This window comes from Drosophila grimshawi, unplaced genomic scaffold (genome assembly GCF_018153295.1).
Source record: "Drosophila grimshawi isolate 15287-2541.00 unplaced genomic scaffold, ASM1815329v1 contig_1377, whole genome shotgun sequence".
NCBI classification, from domain to species: domain Eukaryota; kingdom Metazoa; phylum Arthropoda; class Insecta; order Diptera; family Drosophilidae; genus Drosophila; species Drosophila grimshawi.
The window spans coordinates 19,899,609-19,915,922 of NW_025062900.1; positions in this window are offsets into that span (position 1 = coordinate 19,899,609).

Here is a 16,314-nt window from a genome sequence, read left to right on the forward strand (position 1 = left end):
CCTATCTTAATTGTCTGCCAAAGTTGAAAAGATCCTTGCAGAGAGTATAATAATAGTGTCACTATGAGTCTGTCAACATCATTTAAACATAGAATAAAAAGTAGATATGATAAAAATACAAGATGCGATGCATATTCTAAACCTGCATGCTGGCAAACTGATTGCTAAAGGTACCTTTAAATTACTGTCTGTAAGAGCAGTTTTAAAGTATGCTTTTATCCGGCTCTTTTGCGAGCATGCATTCAATTTGATTCAGCCTGAAAGTACGCAGTGTCTTTGATTGCATTTAAGAACATTCTTTGTCTATGCTTTTATTAGCTGCAAAAGCACAAAGGCTACCCAGAATTGAACTTTTGGCATCAATTGGTTTGTAAATCAAACACTGGATCAATTCAAGCTAGCATTAGCTCGTCACTCTTGAATTATATCATCTGCTTGGAGTGCTCACAAAAATATAAGAAGTGAACTTTTGACATTGATTATTTATAAATCAAACCCAAACATTAGCTAATCACAAAAAATGTCTCATCTCTGAAAATATTAGACGTGTTTCAAATATTACAGACATGCCATGCGAGTATGTATTATAATATCTTGTGCTATAATACATACTTGCATAGCATGCATAATATTTAAGACAAACAAAGCACTTTCATTCCCGATATGCTTACAATGTGTGCCGATTGCTTTAAGCCCAAGTCTGCAAATGTGAAATCATGTGTGTGTTACCAAGGGAACTACTCATATATATATATATAAATATATATACACACATGTATATGTATATAAATGTATTTATATATATATATATTTAGTTATCCAGTGTTTGATCATCACGTTTCAGCATGTATTGAAATATCTTTAGTATCTGGCAAATTCAATTTAAAGCAATCAAATCATCGAATATAATCGAATTGTATGCGATTTATGAATAAAGAGAATGATTTCTGCCACAAATTGACACCAAATAAAACATAAATTTCTCTTCTAACAAAGTTAGCAGTCAAAGTTAGCTTTGCTGCAAACAAAAACGATTTAGCTCGGATTTTTTGAAAATCCCATCACGTCGCTGTATAGCACCCACAGCTACTCTTGCTGACTGCTTTTCCTCTGTGTGTGTGTTTGAGTGTGTATTTGTGTGTGTGTGTGTGTGTATATATTACCACTCGCTGCTAGTCGTGCATCAGCATTGGCTGGATTGGGCTGGGGTTGCGGCTAGTGGTGGAGCAGGAGCAGGAGCAGGAGCAGGAGCAGGAGCTGTAGTCGCCGGCAGCTACAATTCATGTGCGAGATGAAAACTCATCCGAGCGTATGATTTATCATCAATGGTCTGCGATTGCAATTTTAATTTATGACATCAATAGCCAAGTTGTTTGGCCGGCAGCGTGTTAATGGACACTATTGTTACTCAACGTGAATCCGACTGCATATATATTTTACTGTGTGTGTATGTTGTTTCGCTTTTCAAAAGCAATTTTACTTTGTCAACAAGCTTACTATGGCTGATGACCTCTCTCATGTTGTTGTTAAAGGTGATGGACATACAAATCAAACCAGTTAAGACACAGAACGAATGCGCCCCGCATTTTCAATAACAATACAAAATCAATACGAAACAATGGTAATTTGTTCTGTTCTCATAAATATATATTTATTGTATATTAATTATAGTCATTGGGATATTTTCAAAGCTGACAAATATTGACTGAGCTATGGATATGGCTCGATCAATTCGTTCATATCCGTTAGAAGAGTTTACCACACTGTGGACAGAGTATTGTGGAGTCGGCAACGTTTTAAGGACAGTCAATATTGTGTTGACAATGACAGAAGAGACCTAAAAAAAATGTAGTATTATCGTTATCAACAAACAAAAAAAGGATTATAAATAATCATGCAAATTATATTAACTACGTTGACTTATTAACTTTGGTTGCTGTTTTAATAAGCTGATACTGCATTTACTTTAAGCCGCGCATGCAAACATAAATGTTTAAATCAATTAATTTTTATTCGAATTGTAATTGTCAACTCATTGGTGGCATGTGCAACAAATTTGTAAGCAATGTGTAGTTGGAAAAGTTCATTAGAATTGAGCATTGATAAAGTTTTGCCTTTACATAATTAGGTTTAGAATTTTGAAAAGAAAACCCCTTCTTAGCGGATGCCAAGAAATAAATAAAATGACTGGGAAAAAATCGTAAGCAAAAGTCTACAACTGAACAACTAGGATTTTATTGTGCTTACATAATCACTTTTTAGCAAAGCCACCAAAGTGTGCCCGTCGAATAGAATAGTCAAATGAAAAGTCGAAAGGCAAACGCAGAAGACATAGGACATAAGACAGAAAAGCAGAAGGCAGCGAAGGCAGCGCAGGCAACCGTCAACCGTCAACGTCAATGGCAGCCGGCAACAATAACTTTTAATCACTTTAAATAATAAAATCCAAGAAACACTTTCGGATTTACTGAGTTTCTTGTTGAGGATTAGCTGAGTGAATCTCAACGGCTTAGTAAAATGCCTTCAGCACTAGAACATCATGGCTCTCCTCTGCCACATCTTAAGACCGCTTCCCATTCAATCGTATGTGTGTGTGTGTGTGTGTGTCTGTATTACTCACAAATGCGGGCTTTAGCAACGTGCCTCACACACACACATACATACGTACATACATACATACATACGTAAAATAGCTGCTTTAAGGAGTCGACAGTTTGCCAGCTGAAACATAATGAAACTTAGATATACTGCGATGGCGTTAGCGAATGTGTGGATAGATAGCGACTTCTTCGCCTTATTCTGATACTTCTTCTTCTTCTTCTTCATCTTCTTCTGTGGCACAATGCCTTCCACTGTGAATGCGAATAGAACAAACTGTTATTGCTGCATAGATGCTTTGATAAATGCTATTCTATCACAATGATGATAATCTCAACTAATGAGGAATTAAAATTGGATTACTGAATACTCTAATTAAAAGGATTATTTGAATGCAACAATGAATTCTATACATTGGGATTAAATTGAATACACTCAGACAAAAAAGTTGGCCTGAAATTTGAAAAAATTACCAGGGGTAGTTCAGCTTATTCCCCAAAAACTATATTTCATAAAAGAAAATAAATTAGAAAAAAGAATTTCAAATTCCAGGCTGTTTTCTAAATCTGTAAACAGAACTCTTAGCTTGTCCGTTATTAATTAAATTACTATTAAGAATAGTAATTAAAGATTTTTCGTATACTAAAATTGAATATATATTCTTAAGTTTATATAATTTAAGCTCTAACATAAAAGTCTAGAAAGCAAATTTCATTAGTTGTTTCGGAATGTTTGATATGATTTTATTTTCCTAAAAATTAAAGGTTTGCATTGCAGATGTATTTTTCTTAATAATAGAGAAAAACAGTATTTTTATCTTTTTGTTTTTTTTTTTTTTTTTCGTGTATTTTGAAATAATATTTACTTAATTTATTAAATATTTACTTAATTATTGCTTCTTAAAAATAGCAAATATTTAAGAAAATAGAAGACGATTTTTTTTTCTTTCGTATATTTAGTTTTTAGGGTAATTATGAAAAATGCAAGGCGATTTTTTTTCAGAGTGTATATTTGATTGCAATGCTTTTTTTTTTTAATAACAAAAGCTATTTCTTTTATCGTATACATGTTTTTCTGTAAGATATAACTCCGGCTTTAGATTGCGTTCAGCTTTTGAACTCTTGAACTTTTAACTGTTTGAAGCTAATTGGAGTGCAAAGAGGTACTCAATAATTTTTAGAGACAAACAACAATAAGTAGTAGAATAAGACGACGAGTGACATTCAACCATCGTCGCTTAAGCTCTCGTCGTCGTCGTCATTCACAACCGACAGACAGACAGAAGGACAGACATCGCTGCTTGTGCCGTTCAGCCAGGCTAATTGTTTTCTGTACGAGCCAAGTAAACAGTCAAGAATCATTGTAATCGCCACCATTAAAACACTGTCAATCGCTCAACAGCAAAGGGAGCAACCCTCTAATTCCTCCTAGTTGCACGGTACGACGGCACTGTGTGGTGCTCGAACACTTGGACTGCCAAAACGAGGAGTAACAACAATAAGAAGAACAATAATTACATTCGCAATACCGATGTCGAAACGAAACAACAGAGATTATTGTCAGTCAGTCAGTCAAGTGGGTTGCTGATGCTGATGCCGCCTTTCAAAAAAAACGACTTTGAACAATAAATGATGTGAAATCTGCTGAAAGAGTGTGTACGTATTTATGTAAGTAGCAAGTACCCACTGTCTGTATGTACACACTTATTGTGATGTGGAGCTGCCACTAGAGCGATTCGCTTGCAGTTCGCGAAAGGGCGCATTCGCATTCGCATTCGTCATCGCATTGCTCCTGTGCCATCTTGCCTGAGATCCTGGCTCCTCTGTTGTTGCCTGGCACTGATTCTCTTTTCTTTTTTTTTTGCCGACAAAGCCGTTGCTGTTGTCGTTCCTTATGCATGGGTGCCTTGCCTGCCAGCCTGCCTGTCTGACTGTCTGGGCCTGTTTGCCTGCAACAACTTCCGTTTGTTTTTCGGCACCGTGAGCAGCGACTCGGTAAGCCATGCTCCTCATCTTCTTCTTCTGCTGCTACTGCTGCTTCTGCTGCTGCTCCTTCTTTCTTCTTCTACTTCTGTCACTCCTCCTGCTTCTTACGTTTTTCGCTCAAAAACCAAAAAGCAAACATTTTTTCCCTGAGACACTCGACTTGTACAAAGTAAATCGGCTTTTCGATTGTATTTGAAGTGGTAGCTCACAAACACACAAACACACACAGACACACACTTACAAGCTTCATCTTGCATAAGTATAGCTCACACACGAACACATCGCTAATGTTCGACGTAAGACATAAGACAGATACGGCCACCGATGAAAGAGGACTAAGGAACAAGTGGCCATGACAAGAGTCAATTGATGCCTGCTAATGCCTTTCACGAATATTTTCGGGTACTTGATTTTTACATATACCCTCTGCTCAAATAACTGATCCGACTAGGGTATTTAGTATTCAATTAGATTTAACAATAAACAACTGCCAGCGATATCATTCAATTGTAGAAGTGATCGATAACAAATGTTAATTAACAGGAGCTGAACTAGATCTTGTAACACGAAGTCAATCGGAATTTTAACTTTGAACAAAGTGGATGTGCGTCGACTTATTGGAGAGTGTGGTAAAATTAGAAAAATAATAGTTTACCAAAGGCATAATGCATCCAATATACATACATACATATTCATATATACATATATATTTAAATGCGGTAATGCAAGAAGTATTGGAGGACAAGAGCGGAATTTTTGAAAGTGGTGTTAAACATTCGATCAAATAAAATGTAGTATTTGCCGTTATCGACGGAATTAGCATGTTGTTCTGGAGTTTGAAAGTGTCATCTCTGACCACATAGATTTGTTCTTGATCAGCCGATTTATAATGAAAATTAGATGTCAGTGGGTGGACTCCGCTCTACAGAGATCTCAGCAGGTGTAAGCATTTTTTGTTCGGGCTTGTGAACAAATGTATGCTCCATTTTTTTTTTTACTTTTCATTATATGTGCCAACCATTATACTTTTTAAAGTGAAATTTTACAATAAAAGTAAAATGTGTTTAATAAGCGGGTTCAGGGTATATCGCAGCCGATCTCACTCGACTACAACATTCTTACTTGTTGTAAACCAAGGCCGTAAAAGGTACTGTAAAAAAATTTAAAAAACAAACGCCGAAAGCTCTATTGCAATTTTTATATTTTTCGTACCAAAATTGGAATTGGAATCTAATTTCTATATAGAAAAAGATCAATAAACAATACACTAGTCGAGAGTTCGTGAAAGTTAAAGCGGGTTCTTATCAGCAGCCGGTGGGCTAAAAGATTTCGCCCGTAGTCGAAATTTGCGCTATTAAATGTTTTGCCTTGCCAAATGCTTGAATGGGTAAGTACAGGTAACTATACACTTCTAAAACTCTCCCTTCAACTAGACCCCTTTTTTTGTACAATACTTGAAAGTGTGTAAATTAAACCCTCAGCCAGCGCCATCCGCCCATCACCAAACTAATTCTTAGAGATACACGTTTGCCAGGAAGCTGACCACATACTCCAACCGGCGCACATTTATGTATTTGTATCTGTGAGATACACATACATAAAAGGCTGGGGCAGCCTCACAGCTTTGGTGTAATGAATAAACCAAAAGGGACCTTGAAAATGTTAAATGAAATAATTTAGGGGACTGTGCTTAGAAAAGAATTTCAAATATTTAAAACAAATATGTACACTGAATTTACTTGTGACCATGTTTTTGTTCGTTTGTATTTATGTTTCGCTATTCATTGGTATGATTTTTGTGGTAAGCAATGTAATTTTATTCATGAAAGGAAGTTGAACAGTAGAATGCTGCAATAGCAGATGTATTTCTAATACACAACTTGCCGTCTAAATAAATTAATTTAGTTTTCCATTCTCTACTAGAAGATACCCAGTAAATAGTTCTTAAAAGATGTAGCAGTTTTAAGAGAAAGAGAAAGGATAATAAAGGTAATAATACTTTATAAAATCATTTAATAAATCATGCTCAACTTTCGATTGATAGTTTCTATGGCAACCTGGAACCAGAACACATTGAAAATGGGTAATAAGTTTAGACTGAATGTAGCAGGCAGAAGGAAGCATCTCCGACCCCATATAGCCTATATATTCTGGGTCAATATCAACAACCAAGTCGATCTAGCCAAGATGGCACCGATCTCGGAGCAAGATACTTTAAATTTGGAACGTAACTAACTCTCTGATTACATTGGAGTGCTTTAAGTCTTTTTATGGAAAACTTGGCAAAGAAAAACTACAACCTGTGCTTAAGAAAAATGTATTTATTATTTATTATCTGGGTACAGATCTCTTAGTCTCCCAGTCCAGTTCCCTCGTCTAGCCTTGCTAACATATTTTTATTAACTTTGTCTCGTTCATAAGACATTCAATAAGTAAATAAATTATAATAATATTTATATTTTTTATTAATTTTATAGTCAATAAAACTATTTTAAATTAAAGTAAGAAAATAATGATATAATATATAAGTAAAAATTAAAATATTACCTGAATTGTATCTTAGTAACGAGTTTCCATCTTTAAACTCAAATGAAGTATTTTTGCATTAGAAATGCAAATGCTAATTTAGAAATTAGTTTGGATGGTGGGACCAAAGTGATACGCATACAATCCACAACGCCACGTGGTGGAATCTGTCTTTCTATCTCCCAACTGGCTCTCATGATAAGAGAGAGTCCTTGCGGTGCGCTCTCGCCAACCCCTGCCATATCGTTGCCAATGGGTGCACAGCAAACACTCTCCCCGCCCATTGGAGGGGCGAGATTCGGCTTCGTGCTATCAGCCGAGCGAGACACGAAGTGTGCCACGCTCAAGCATCAAACGGCACGGACAACTTATCACCAGACGCCTTCGCTTCAGTCCCAATCAGAGCTTGTCGCGCGACGGTCGTGTTTAAGTTGCATTTAAATACAAAAACTGTAAGCTGTTAACTAAATCGCGAATTACCGTCGTTGAATTTATAATCAGTAAACAAGTTGGTGTTTCCAATCATTGAATTCGTATTAACGAATTATAGTTACTAATTACACTCAATGAGAAAATATGCTGCAACTTTCCATTTGCTTTAGTTTTTAAGTTACATTCCTTTCTTCATATTGTTTATTCAGTTAATTTCAATAACAATGCAGTTAATGTTTTGAAAAATTAACGATCACTTGTCTTGTGCTAAAATGCAGCCGCAATTAATTTTGTTAAAAACTTAAGTGGTCCAGTGCAATTGCAGAGCAATCAGGATACAAACAAAAGTTGCTGTTGCTGTTGCTGTCACATCTCGGACAGAAATGAAATGGAAACAAATAAGGAAACCGCAAACAATGAATAAAATTGGTCCTTTATCCATGTCCTAACTGTAAGCTTAAAAACACATTACATATATATATATCTAAATGTATATTTGTATGTAGTTCATAAATTAAGAATTTTGTATAAGCTAACTGCAATGGCAATGTAATTGCATTTAGCCTTAAATACTTTATATATTTTTTATTTATTTAAATATATATTATTATTTTTAAATATATATAAATATATTAGTCTAATCTTATCAATACTATAAATTAAATATAAATTAATATTTTTGATAAATGGTTATTATTATCTTGTCAAAAACTTTACTCGTAGTTTTAGTAACAAATATATTTTAAGGTAGACTTATATCTATCGTCAAAGAAAAAAAAATTAAATAAAAATTAAAATATGAAATGTAAATTTTAAAAAAAATAAGAAAAAATTGCAAAGATTTTAAAGATATTTCAATGGGAAATTGGTTGCATTATTTGGGAAAACCGCAGAAAAACTTCATCAGCACAAAAATAAATATAACATAGTATTTTTACTAATTTATTGAATGTAGACTAAAAACTGTCTACGGATTTTTATAATTGCTAATTAAATAAATAAAATGAAAAGGATAGAAATTAAATTAAAAATTTCAATATATAAATATAAATATACACAAGACAAGGCGTACAAATAAAATTTCCAATGATAGAAATAGACGACTCTTGATCTGAAATATCATTATATTCTTGACAAACTGAACAAACACTTAAAAATGCAGTTTTACACGATATACTATGCAAAAGTTGTTAATTAAGTTACGACTCCAACAAGCTCATTAAATAAATTAGCGATGAATTCAACAGCCATTAGTAAACTTTGAAAATTACCATAGAAAACATGACAACAGTCAGTTTACGGATTATACATTTATTTCACTTGTCAACCGCTCCACGCTAATGAGTTTCCATATAAATGAATAAATTGCATTCTGATTAACTTTCACATGATGACAGATAAAACAGTAGATTATTAATAAATTGTTGCACTTTTTAGAAAAAAATATATTTGTTTAAAATTCTTAGCGCACTTTAATTTCTTGGTTATAGAATTTGGCACAATCTGGTTTATTATGATTGCCTGCAATAATTCATGTGATGCGTGTTTAATCTATTTTTGGCAAATCCATCATCTGTTTGCTTGGACAACCAATGTTCAATTGACGAAATATCCATTATTTTTCTCCATTACAAATTTCTGTTGAATTTTCAAAGTTCGGCATATAAATTAATCAATTTTCATGGAAAAATAAACGCCCCTCCCCACGGGCGGAAATTGGTCGAAAGCTGGGCAATCATTTTAACTTTGACATGGCCAAGCCGGGTAATTACAGCTAGTAAGCTCTATTTGTCTTGGAAACAGACGCCAGACTAAGTACGAGTATAGACGTCTGTCCATCTGTCCGCCAGTCCGTCTATCCGTCTGTCTGTCTGTCCATTTTTAGACGGACTAGTCTCTTTCGTTTTAAATTTAACGTATATACGTATTTAGTATAGATATCGATGTGGACTTGATGAAATGACTTTCGTGCTTATCAGGCATAAGAAATTTGTTGAAATATGTTGCATGAAAACCTGATTTATTTCGATAGATAACTGTAATCCTTGTAAAATTTAGTGAATCTACTTGTAGATAAATTAACATTTTATTCCAGAGTGGAAGATAATACTATAATTTATAATGTTTGAGAAAAATGGACTTAAGTGTTTCTTGTTTTGAACTTTATCTATTGCATTTGGATAATTATATTATCCGTTTATTATGTATCAGCAGGTAGCCTAACTCGATTTCACAATTTAAAAATCATCTTTCCACCGATTGTTCCTATGGCATATACATTTGACAGAGAACTCCACGGATATATATATATATATATATATATATACCTGCACTATAATTATATATATATATATATATATATATATTCCAAAGAAAAGGGTTATATTCCATATTTGATATGGTTGCAAAGATCTCCGTCAATGCGCTTGTTGCCTCACGATAATATTATAATATCATTTATAAGGATATAAATAGTATACCAATATATAAGAGCGAAACCACTAATAATTCGTACATCAATCTTTTTTTATTGTATGATTTTTACTATCTGTATGAAATGTCTGCTTATTTTGTATGATATTAAAATTAATTAAATTACACTTTCAAAAACTTGTATAAATAGAATTTTCAGAAAAATTCTTGATATACAAGTTTATAGTGACTTTCAACCAGTTAGATAAATTTTTTAAATTTATTTTATTTTTCTTTTGTTTATTAAGAAATTAAATAAATTAATTGCCAAAGTTATTGCAGTAGAATATTTGGTCTCTAAGAATATATATTTGTTTTTATTTATTTCGAGTAAGAATCATGTATCTAATTGCAGTATTTATCTAGACACCAAATAATGATTAACGAAAATAAACAAATTTAAAATCTTCACAAATATATTCAGTTTTGGTGTTCGATAAATATAATATAGATTAATATAAGTACAAATAGCAATCACAATTTAAGTATAAAATCTAAATATTTAAATATAAATTTAAGACATCTTTATGGATAAGAAATAAACTAGTCTACATATAGTTTATTAGTCAACCATTAGTGCAGCTACAATATGAAAATACTTTAACAATTATATATCGGTTGCCTTAATTAACCGTCAAGAGGAAATATCACTTTTAATTAGATAGATACGTAACTAATGGAAATAAGTAGGAAATTATTGCATATTGAATGAAAGTATTTACGCAGCAACTTCTTTGTTATGCTTATTTTAAATCCAAAATATATAGAAAGTTACAAATTCCATTAACACTCCAAGGTACCCAATTTATTTTACATATATATCAATCGTTGCCTGTATGGAATTATAATTATATACATGCTTGTGGGTATTAATTGACAAGCTCTGAAATTGGTCAGCTGTTCAAATTATATAGTAAAAAGTGTTTGTTGTTGTTGCTGTTGCTGGAATTGATTGCCCTTAGACATTTGAGCATTTAAGTAAAAGGATTTGACAATTGCTTTTGTTGAAAATATGAAACCTTCTGGTTTCCACAAGAACACTTACAACAGCAACAACAAAAGAAGCCCCTCGAGATATTTAAATCGAGTCGAAAAATATGTAAATTAAAATGCCGGCGGCTATTATTAAGTGCCTTTTTCTTATTTCATACTCAACTAGCGGATAGCTTGCTGCTTGCTGGTGTTTTTGCCCAGTCTCAGCTGTCATCTAACCGCAGAATTCTATGCTTGGCCTATCTATCGTCGGGGCCAGGCCAATGCCAACAGTGCCGCCTCGTCGAGTTTAGTTATGAGGCGCCCTTCACTCAGACTCCTTCTTTCGTTTGTTCGTTTGTTCGTTCGTCGTATCTAATGTAATTGAATTAAGTGGCGACTTGTTGATAAGGAGCAAAGTCAACAGACACGGCGCACGCTTCACAACTCAATTGGCAGCGGACGTGACGGGTGGGGGAATGGGTGGCACGTGGTGAGGGGGGCTCAGTTTATGAATAGTGGTAACGGCTTAAGGACTGCCTGTAAAATGAGTGAGAACATTCATACATACATAAATGTATATAGGCAAATGAAGCAAGCAGTGCAGCCAGCATTGCAGCAAGCAGTGCAGATTGTCTACAGTGTCCTCTTAACTTTAACGTGTAGGTTGAAATTTATATTATTATCATCAAAATAGTTGTGATAAAACTTAGAGTGCAGCAAATGCTCTCGCCGAACGGTTATGTTTAAGCATTCAGCACTCAACCAACCAACCCATCTCTTTACGCTTTGTGTTGTTTGCCAACTTTTGCCGGACAACTATTTTGTAGTTGCCTCTTTTACACAATTGCACATTGTCATTGCACGGAGTGCGCACTGTCTCCACCAGTTCTTCTTCTCACCCACATCTATACAGCTACATAATCAAGTGTGTGTGTGTTTGGGTGTGTGTGTGAGTGAGTGTGTGTGGGTCTGTTACAGTATGTGTATGCATATTAATTTAAGAAGAACATTGCTTTATTAAACATATGTTTAAAGTGCTTCGACACTAATAAATTTAAAACAAAACATAACAAGATTATACTATTAATATTATTATTATTACTATTACTACTATTATTATTATTAGTTTTTATCTGAATGTACAATCTGAAAGCTCGCAAAATTGTTTGTAAAAGATTCATTATTTTTATGCTCTGAATTCCATTTCAGTTTAAAATTAAGCACAACTATAATTTTTTGTTTATTTTGTTAATTTTTAATATTGTCAATTTTATAATCTATAAAATGTGGAACACCATTGTGCATCAGTTGTAATTTATGATCATATTAGTTAGCGATATACATATGTGAGCAAACGGAGAACACAGTTTTTAAAAAATGAAATTTTTAATTTGAAATTAAAGTTACAAAGTTTATGATATACAATTGAACGTGAACAATTATCATTTAAAATAAAGATAATAAAAAAGTAAAATAAAAGATAAAGGTTAAGGGTTAAACAATTAACGAATAAATCTGGTGCATCGAAATTTTAATCAGGCCAATATATATAAAATTATTTTATATTTATAGTTTGATAGTTTGTAACTATAACAAGTCAAACAATTATTTAAAAAACTCTCTTACTATTTTATTTAAATTTCATTCCTAATCAAATCAAAGAATATATCTAAAAAAAACTTTCTATCTCTCATCTCTCTTATTCAAATTTTTGTGCCAAACAATATGCCCCAAAACACATATGTTGCACAGCGTACATGCCCCAAATTTGTCATTATGATGTGGCTTACGAATGTGGTTGGAGTCAGCGAAAACATTCAATATAATTTTTGTACTTTTGCACCACTGGGTCGCCTGGAGAGACAGGAACAGTTCACACGTGATGTTCATGCTATGCAAATGTCAAGAACTTTGACTTTTACACTGTCGACATTTATGCAGAGTGCTCGCCGTGTCACCAAATGGAACTTAATGCATCCTTGAGTGTTTTTTTTTCTCTGATTTTTTTTTTGAGGAAATAACGCAGCGACAATGGAGAAAACTTAAAATGCTCGTGTTGTCAAAAAAAGAGAGAGAATAAAGTAAGGTGAATGTTAAAACAAGAAGGAACCGACATCTTTGGCATGCCGGATATGAAATACACTCGCAGAATGAAGACTCTTAACTGCTTAGTTTGATCAAAGAGCTGATATAGAAGACCAGAAAGTTAATTCGAGGTTTAACAGACTTTTTTTTAAAGCCAAGCCAAGCATAAATAATTATTAAATACGAGATGAGAAAGAGTGAGTGAGAGAGACAGAAATATAGAGAGAATAAAAGAGAGAATACAATTTTCAAAAATATATATTTTGTTTTTTAGAAATTGTTTCTAAGTTATGGGGAAAAAATTTTCTAAAATTTTGAAATGTTTGCCCCAAATTGACAAAATAGTGTTTATTCTATTTATTAGAAATATTTTCTATTAGTTCGAAAAACATTTCTAAGATGTATAAATGCAAACTATAATTCTTAGCAAAATTTCTTTAAAGTTCAGAATTTATGAGTGTGCATGTGACAATTCGGTGAGAACATATTTCAATTGTTTTCAGCAAATCCATTGCTATGTATAAAATAATGAACTCTACGTGTTACAAAGACATTTTAAAAAAATTCAGCACACACTTCATAATACGCGGATAATACGGATAATAAAGAGCGGAAAATACCCGCTAGTGTGAAACATGATAAGTACAGATTTATGGGTTGTTGCAACACCTACTAGCGAAGGCTCTTGTTAATACTTATATATATATATTTGTATGTATATATTATATATATATATATATTTGTATGTGTGTCTCTCTGTGTGTGTGCTTGTAAAAATCACAGCAATCAATTTTTGGTACCGAAGCCGTTTGCTTGTGCGTAATGCTCATTCATCAACAATTAATTGGGCGATGGCCGAATGTGTTAAAATAAAGAAAATATTCAGTCGGAATTTTTAATTCTCAACGATTTCAATCAAAGGATTTTACAAATGACCAACCCATCTGGATGTATGTATGTATGTCTGTACATATGTGTTTACATATGTGTGTACATATGTATGTGTGTGTGTGGAGGCAGTGCGATTGCATAAAATGCTTTAACCACATTTCATGTTTGCTCACTCCGCACCACTCCGAACATCAGTCGTCGACCGCAGCAACAGCAGCGGGAGCAGCAGCAGACCCAAGTCCCTTTACTTTTGTGTGACACCATTGCCATCAGCATAAAGTGCCTGCTGATCCATTTATTCATATTCCGTTTCGGCTAAAATCACATGAAATTCTTGTTGCTGCTCTTCTTGTTGTTGTTGTCATGTTAAATTTAAATCGGTACAGCCGAGAAAACAGTGCCTGACTGCCAAACTCAAAACGAGATGAGTGCAAGAGCTTACACTTACTGCAATATGTATGTGCACACACAATTGCACACATTACGCATGTGGATTGTGGATTTTGCATGAGCAGATTCCTGGTACGGCCAGCAAGTGGAGAACTACACTTACTGTTACAGTTACAGATACAGATGCATACAGTTACAGATACAGATACATTGTGCCGGATTCTGATGCGGAATTTCGAAATTGTGCACTGTGTGTGTCCGGGGTAATACGGAATTCCATTCGCCACAATTTTTAATCAGAAGTAACTGGTGTGGTCGAGCATTTCCGACGGGCCTAAAAATAAAAAAATTCAAATAAAAAGATTTGCGTCTGAAATCTCATTAAAAACAATTCCGTTTGTGAAAACAAACAAATAAAAACAAGTGAGCGAGCAAGTAAACGCACACACACACACAGAGAAACATTCACATTCAACATCCACATTCACATTCAACATTCACATCCACATTCACACGCATGCGATTGCGATGCTTGCGTTGCGTTTCAAGCGTAATCCCTACAGTTGAAAACTGTGGCGCTGCCAATAGCCAGATGCTCGTCCAGCCGAGCCCAGACCAGCGACTGCGGTGTCCGGCATTTGCCCCACCAGTGCACCCACTGCCTTGAACTTGTCAGTTCGTTCATCCAACTGATGCCTTGGTAGGCAGCCAGGCACCGAGGCTGGCAGGCAGGCAGCGTCTGCCTGTTTGTCCATTTGATGACGAAGAGCTACCATCAATTTGCAACACTGCTGCTACTGCTACACTGCCAACGCTTAACTCCCACACGACCAGCTGTCCAAGGTCCGTGGCCACCATCCAGCCCATTCCTCCACTTAGAGTGTAAACACATAATCCATTTAAATTGTTTGTGGTTTTTCTTATTGTTTGTTTCCCTTCTTGTTTTCATTGTAACTGCCGTTTTCGCTGCTGTCGCTGTCATTTCTCTCTGGGAAAGCTATGCGCAAGCAAATCAGGATCATGTTATAGAGGCCTACACATTCCCAGCTCTGGCCCTGGCCCTGGCCCCTAGATAAGCCGAGAAAACACAGAGAAAGCGACGGGGAGAGAGCAGAGAGAGATGGCACAACACATTTTTCTCCAGCCATTCGTTAAGTAATTTTTTTTGTTTGTCTGTTGATGCTTTCAAATTTGTTGTACTCCAAATGATGTGCATTATGTACGTATTAGTACATCTTGTACTACACAGATACCATTCTTCATTATCATCTCACGAAAAGTGTTTGAATTTTCTAACGAAATGTTTAACGCTTTGGAGAAGACCTCTGCGACTCCAAAAAGTATGCTACACATTCTTGATCAGTATCAATAACACCGATCACAAAGTAAATTCTAGCTACAGACTTACAAAAAACGACTAAGAAAGCTCTAGTCGAGAGAACTCGACTTTGAGAATTCTTCTGTTATGTTTACTGCACGGAACACAGTTCGTGCGAATTATATGTGGTCTACGGTTACTTAGTACTTATCAAAACATTCTTCTTTCGTCAACAGCTATCATTTTACATACATTTTACTTTACTTACCAGTCTACATTTTCTTGATCGGAATTAAAAAAGGCAGTTAATTTATTTTACTTTACTTATATTTTTATTTTTTTGATTAGAATTAAAAACTGCCCCTTTGTCACTGTTGGCAGCAACAGCGAAGAGGTTTTAATTGATTATGAATTGTTTAGATGCTTGAATTTGGAGCACTGCTAAGCTTAATATAAATAGCTTTTTGTTAGTGTTAATTCCACGTCCACATTATGTTAAGTGCAGTTTGACCTGCAGCAGCTAGCGTTAGCAGCGCTCTCTCCATCGATAAAAAGCATTCGCTAATCCGTCGGCTACTGCAACTAATTAATTGTTCCGCAAAACTCTAGCTGATCGATTGTTTTAGTTATTCTCGTTCAGAA